This window comes from Gopherus flavomarginatus, chromosome 1 (assembly GCF_025201925.1).
Source record: "Gopherus flavomarginatus isolate rGopFla2 chromosome 1, rGopFla2.mat.asm, whole genome shotgun sequence".
Lineage (NCBI taxonomy): Eukaryota > Metazoa > Chordata > Testudines > Testudinidae > Gopherus > Gopherus flavomarginatus.
The window spans coordinates 203186391-203193452 of record NC_066617.1 but is presented as its reverse complement, the minus strand read 5'-3'; positions in this window follow the sequence as shown (position 1 = coordinate 203193452).

Here is a 7062-nt window from a genome sequence, read left to right as displayed (position 1 = left end):
GAGGTGAGGACTCCCTCCTGCACACCACCTCAGGCAAAAATCCCAGTGGCTTTATTGGGATTTTACCTTGGTCAGGAGACAGGATTGGCTCTGTTACCATTATCAATTTAACCAAAACTCCTTTACATGTTTTGGTATGTGTTGATCTCTCTTTAAGGTGCTAGTCTGTACTCCTTGGGGGGCGAAGAGGGGAGAGGAGGGGAGAAGCATCATTTAAAATTCTAATTTTTACAAGTAATTAGCCCCATTCAGTCCTTGCGCCTCTGCTGAGCTGACCAGTTGCAGTAGCAGCTGCCAATTACAAGAGTAGTTATTGTGGTATGGCCACCTGTCTGCTCAGAATGGAGCAAAGACCATTCAACTTGGCATGTTCTTGTCCCAGTTGCAGAAAGTACAGATTCCCAAGTCAGAATCAGGCAATCTACTGTTGCGAAAAGACTCCGCTCCTGTGTAGGAATGTGTCTGAGAACTTTATGATGGTCTCAGAGTTCCACCTCAGTGTGATTTTTATTTCAGTTATATTTATTCTTATCCTTTATTAACTGTATTTTCAGTAGCACCGAGGGGAATGAATCAAGGATCCCCAGATTCCAGGGCTACACTCCACAAGCAGAGTAAAAAGACAGCCCAGGCCCCCAAAGAGCTCATATTGTAGAGCTGCTTTAAACTGTATTTCAAGGTTAAGTATGGGGTTCTCCTGTGCATGCTCTGCAATATCCGATAACTGCAGTTTGTTTTCAAGAAATCTGGTTGAATGAATTTTAATTTCTAGTTAGTGGCACAGTCTTTCCACCAGTTAAAAGATGAGTTGTCAGCGGTATAAACTGTAACACCCTCACCTCTAAACCAAATTCTCCCTATACCGTCATTAAATGAATGATCCTCATTTGGATGACACGTCTGGTTCTTCATAAAAATTGAATGCTCTATCATGTCTTTATTGGCATCTAAAACGAACACTTATCTAGGGGAGAGGAAATTATAGTTACCCACGTTATGTACAGTGGAAGCTACTACAAACAGGTTATACAGTTTGTTCAAGTTTAAGCACATTTTTAATTAAACAATCCATTCTAAGCTGTAGATTCAATCCGTGAATCATACAAAGGTTGAAGCAGATTCTCAGCTGGTGTAAATTGGCATGGTTTTCAACATAGTTACACCAATTTACACCAGCTGAGGATCTGGCCTGTGATAGTTAACTTGTTTCTGTAGTCAAGCAAGCTGTCCCTCCCACCTTGCCTCCCCCTGCCCCCCATTGCCCCCCAGCCAGCCCGTAGTGTGGTAGAAGAGGATGTGGCTCGAGGACCTGGGATTATGGGGAAGGAATTTGATTGATTGGTATTCTTGTTGTTATTAATCTGATGGGCATACATTAATGTTGGAATATTGGCAGGTCAATAAGTGTATTAATATCTCAACTGTGATTTCCATGATTCTGAGTTTTTCTATTTTTGGCTCTATAATTGGAGACAAATTAAAGGATCTTGATTTTCAGAGGGCTGATGTTAAGGTCCTTCAAAATATCAGTCCTCTTTAAACTGTCATAGGCTGGTCACTTAAAATCACCAGACACTTTAATATGTTTGCACTGAAGTTGAAGCTTATGACCCTGAGACTTTGCCAAGAAGAGGTTGTTGGAAACCTCAGTGAGAGCAGTTTCAACCGAGTGAAATGGGCAGAAGCCAGATTGGAGAGGAGCCAGGATGAAGTGGAGAGAAGCTTGAGGCAATGTTGGTAAAAGAGGTTACAATAAATTTTCGGATTAAAGGGAAGAAGAGAAATGAACAAGCAATTCAAATGACTAGCTAAGGATGGGCCCAAACCAGTATTTGATCTCTCTCTAGTGGGGAGAATCAAAGACTGAGAATGTGAAATTTAGTGGTAGGGGAGGATTAAAATTCTAATCCAAATTGTCCTAAATTTTAATGTGATTAGATTTGGTATGCATATTCATGAGAGAGAGAGAGAGTGTGTGTGTGTCCTGGGGCAAACACTATCCTTACCTGGGCTTTTGTTCTGGCCCATCTCTGATACGAGTGTATGTTCAATGTGAGTGAGTTGATGTTTCTGTGGGGATCTTAGCTTTTAAATGTCAGAGATATATGTTTAAGTTATTAGCATTAATGTTTCATTAACATTAGGTTTTTGCATCTGATTTCCTTTTACTTTTAAATACACAAAAAGAAAATGAAGTAACTTGGTTCAGTTTTCTTGTGTTAGGGCCTCAAGCGGAATACCAATGAGCCTGTTACAATGTGTGTGTCTGATCAAATCCCACACCCTAGGGCCTGGTCTACACTATGCGTTTAAACCAATTTTAGCAGCGTTAAACCAATTTAACGCTGTACCTGTCCAACAACGAGGCCCTTTATATCGATATAAAGAGTTCTTCAAACCGATTTCTGTACTCCTCCCCAACGAGAGGAGTAGCACTAAAATCGGTATTACCATATCGGATTAGGGTTAGTGTGGCCGCAAATCGATGGTATTGGCCTTCGGGCGGTATCCCACAGTGCACCATTGTGACCGCTCTGAACAGCAATCTGAACTCAGATGCACTGGCCAGGTAGACAGGAAAAGCCCCGCGAACTTTTGAATTTCATTTCCTGTTTGCCCAGTGTGGAGCTCTGATCAGCACGAGTGGCGATGCAGTCCCAAATCCAAAAAGAGCTCCAGCATGGACCATAGGGGAGATACTGGATCTGATCACTGTATAGGGAGACAAATCTGTTCTATCAGAGCTCCATTATAGAAGAGGAAATGCCAAAGCATTTGAAAAAAATCTCCAGACTATGATACAGAGTCTACAGCACAATGCTGTGTGACAAGCGTAACGGAAAGCCAAAGAATCAAATGGATGCTCATGGAGGGAGGGAGGGGGTACTGAGGATTCCAGCTATCCCACAGTCCCCAGCAGTCTCTGAAAAGTATTTGCATTCTTGGCTGAGCTCCCAATGCCTGTACGGTCAAACACATTGTCTGGAGTGGTTCAGGGTATAGCTCATCAATGTACCCCTTCTCCCCCCTCCGTGAAAGAAAAGGGAAAAAATCGTTTCTTGATTTTTTCAATGTCACCCTATGTCTACTGCATGCTGCTGGTAGACGTGATGCTGCGGCAGTGAAGAGCAGTATCCGCTCCCCTCTCCTCCCCGGTGGCAGACGGTACAATATGACTGCTATCCGTCGTCATCATCAGCCCGTGAGTGCTCCTGGCTGGCCTCAGGTGAGATTGGCTGGGGGCACCTGGGTAAAAATAGGAATGATTCCCGGTCATTCCCAATAGATGGTACAGAATGGCTGGTAACCATCCTCATCATAGCAACTGGGGGCTGAGTTCCATCAGCACCCCCTCCACCCTTTCATGTCTAAAGAAAAGATTCTGTCCTGCCTGGACTATCATAGCAGCGGGATGCTGGGCTCCTCTCCCCCACACCGCTTAATGTCCTGCTTGGACTATCATAGCAGCTGGAGGCTGCCTCCCCCTCATTTTATCTCAGTAGCAAGTCAGTGTTTCTTATTCCTGCATTCTTTATTCATCACACAAATGGGGGGGACACTGCCACGGTAGCCCAGGAAGGTTTGGGGAGGAGGGAAGCAATGGGTGGGGTTGTTGCAGGGACACCCCTTAGAATGGCATGCAGCTCATCATTTCTGCGGGATCTGACACGGAGCGGCTGTGCTCTCTGGTTCTCTGATACACTGGTTCTCTAGTACACTTGCCCCATATTCTAGGCAGGACTGACTCTATTTTTAGATATCATAAAGGAGAGATTGACTCAGGGAGTCATTCCCATTTTTGTCTTTGCGCCCCAGGCCGACCTCAGCCAGGGACACCCATGACAGCAGCAGACAGTACAGAATGACAGATAACCATCATCTCATTGCCAAATTACAATGGCGCAGCAGATGGTACAGAACAACTGATAACCATCTCTGCTGTCATACAAAGGCAAATGAATGCTGCTGTGTAGCGCTACAGTATCGCCTCTGTCAGCGGCATCCAGTACACATACGGTGACAGTAAAAAAAGCTGAATGGGCTCCATAGTTGCCATGCTATGGCGTCTGCCAGGGCAATCCAGGGAAAGAGCTGGACTCGTAATAACCACACCACTGGTGTGAATTAAGTTTCTCAGGAATAATCCCCTACACTATGGGATTATTCTGATTTTACATAAACCGGTTTTGTAAAACAGATTGTATAAAGTTGAGTGCACGCTGCCACACTAAGCACATTAATTCGGTGGTGTGCGTCCATGGTGAAATGATTGTCTGTCGTTTCTTTCCCGGAGGAAGGAATGGCTGACGACATTTACCCAGAACCACCCACGACAATGATTTTTGCCCCATCAGGCACTGGGATTTCAACCCAGAATTCCAAGGGGCGAGGGAGACTGCGGGAACTATGGGGTAGCTACGGAATAGCTACCCACAGTGCAACGCTCCAGAAATTGACGCTAGCCTCAGACCATGGACGCACACCACCGAATTAATGTGCTTAGTGTGGCAGTGTGCACTTTACTTTATACAATCTGTTTTACAAAACCGGTTTATGTAAAATCGGAATAATCCCGTAGTGTAGACATACCTTAAGAAACTTAATTCACACCAGTGGTGTGGTTATTACAAGCCCTTCATTGGTGTGAACTACACTATGTTCCTTAATGCGAATGTAATCCTTTTAAATTCTAAGAATTCCTTGAACCACCAAGATAGGAATGCCTACATGTGTCCTCCAACCTGCCTGGTGTTTGGATTTCCTCCAAGACCTCCAATCTACCAGGCCTACCCCAGATAGATTGGAGTAGTGATTTGTGGATTGTCACTGGCATGGGATCAAGGTAAGATCTAATATCTTGGGGTATCATGGGATTTTACAGCTGTTGGAGTTACTAGATTTATATTTGGGGAGAAGGTGATAATCTAAATCAGTTTGGCAACTAGGAGGGGGATTCAAGCCATAGTCATTGCGGTTGGCATTTAATATGAACAAGCAATTGGATGACCACACCTTACAAAAGTACTCTTGATGTACGAAGGTAGGACTGAGAAGGAGAGGAGAGAAGGATATCTGGACTGTGTCCAGCCAAGGAGGTTCAGGATCAAACAGGCCAGCCCATTTTCTCTCAGTGTGAGCTGGGGGACTAGCTTGGCACAGGTCGGTCCAGGAGCAAGGAGTACAAAAGTGCCTTAGAACTACTTTTCTGCCACCACCCCCACCCCTTCCAGAGCCAAACAGAGCAATCCTGGTTCTTGGCCACTGGGCCCGGCACTACATATACATTATTAATAGAGGCAAGAGGTGTATCACTTCCAGCTGATTTTCCTAGGATTTTATAGTGATGATTATGGTTTAATATAGTATGATGCATGGGAGTTATGTCAAAGATAGCAATCTCATGAACTACATGATTCACTATTCCATTGCTAACAAAAGCCACTGGAACAAGTCCTTCACTAACCTTTCTGATAGACACTGAAAATGCTCCAAACAATAAGTTGTTATTCCATACACCGGCTCAGTGCTGCTTGTAGGAGGGTGACAGCAAAGGCCAGTTCGACCTTGTTTGCAAGAAACCAGAAAGCAATTTTGAAAGAGCTGCAAAGCCTTGTTATTTGTGCAATGTTACTGACCAGTCGACTAAAACAGGCAGCATCTGACTGATCTGATGGATCCCATTGCTCAGCGTGTCACTACTGTATAGAGTATACTAAAGAAAATGTCAAGTATCAGAGGGGTAGCTGTGTTAGTCTGGATCTGTAAAAGCAGCAAAGAATCCTGTGGCACCTTATAGACTAACAGACGTTTTGGAGCACGAGCTTTCGTGGGTGAATACCCACATCGTTGGATGCATGTCATAATTCACCCACGAAAGCTCATGCTCCAAAATGTCTGTTAGTCTATAAGGTGCCACAGGACTCTTTGCTGCTTTTAAAGAAAATGAAAACACTGCTTGTTTACAGACCCAGTAGGGTATAGAAACTTTGGGCTAGATCCACAAAGGGAGTTAAGCACCTAACTGCCACATCAGGTGCCTAAATCCAAAATTTAGACTCTCCCACTCAGTTGCTGCCTACTCCTGTAGGTGCCTTAAGTCCCTAGGTGCCTAAATTTCCACTGATAAAGTCCTCTGAGAACCTGCTAGTATGTACACAGCCACCTCAGCCTTGGTGCTCAGGTGCCTAGCTGATGCCTAAACCACAATGGAATTCTTCAGACTAGACATTCCCCAGCCTAACTTGCCTGACGGGCTTGGTCTGGTAGGCATTCTCAGAAGGTCTCTATCAGATCAGGCACCGCACAGGACAAAGGAGGAGGAGAAGGTGTGGGTGGTGCTGCTGCACAGTATCCCTGCATCAATTACTTTTAATTATTTATAGACAGGGAAAACACTTCAGTAGGTGAGACTGTGAGAGGCCTACCCCGGAACAGTACATAAGCTAGGGCATGGGCCTCAGAACCAAGTTCAAATCCCTCTCTGCATCAGAAAGAGCAGGAAATTGAACCAGGATCTCCTACATCCTAGGTGAGTACGGGACCGGCGCTAGGGGTTTGAGCGCTGTAGGCTGACAGCAATTTCGCCGCCCCGCGTGCTGGTACCGCTGCTCCAGTGGAGCTGCTGCAGTGGTCCCTGCCGAGGGACCGGCGCTCCGCGGCTTCGGTGGAGCTGCCGCAGTGATGCCTGCGGGCGGTCCACCGGAGCCATGCGAGCAACCGACCGTCCGCAGGCACGACTGCAGCAGCTCCACCGGAGCCGCGGACCAGCGGACCCTCCGCAGGCACCACTGCGGCATCTCCACGGAGCCGCCTGCCGCCCCCTCCGGCAAAACAGCACCCACCAATTATTCTGGCGCCCTAGGCAATTGCCTAGGCTGCCTAAATGGTAGTGCTGGCCCTGGGTGAGTACCTTAACCACTGAGTTAAAGTTTATAAGGGGTGCGGCAGGAGGGGTCCTCCTCTTCAGAGTTTAGCGACAAAGGGCTTAGGTGCAAAATTCCAGGAGAGGGTTCACAGCTGTGACTCCCGAGTGGAGAGAGGCACCTCCGGCCCAGACTAAGG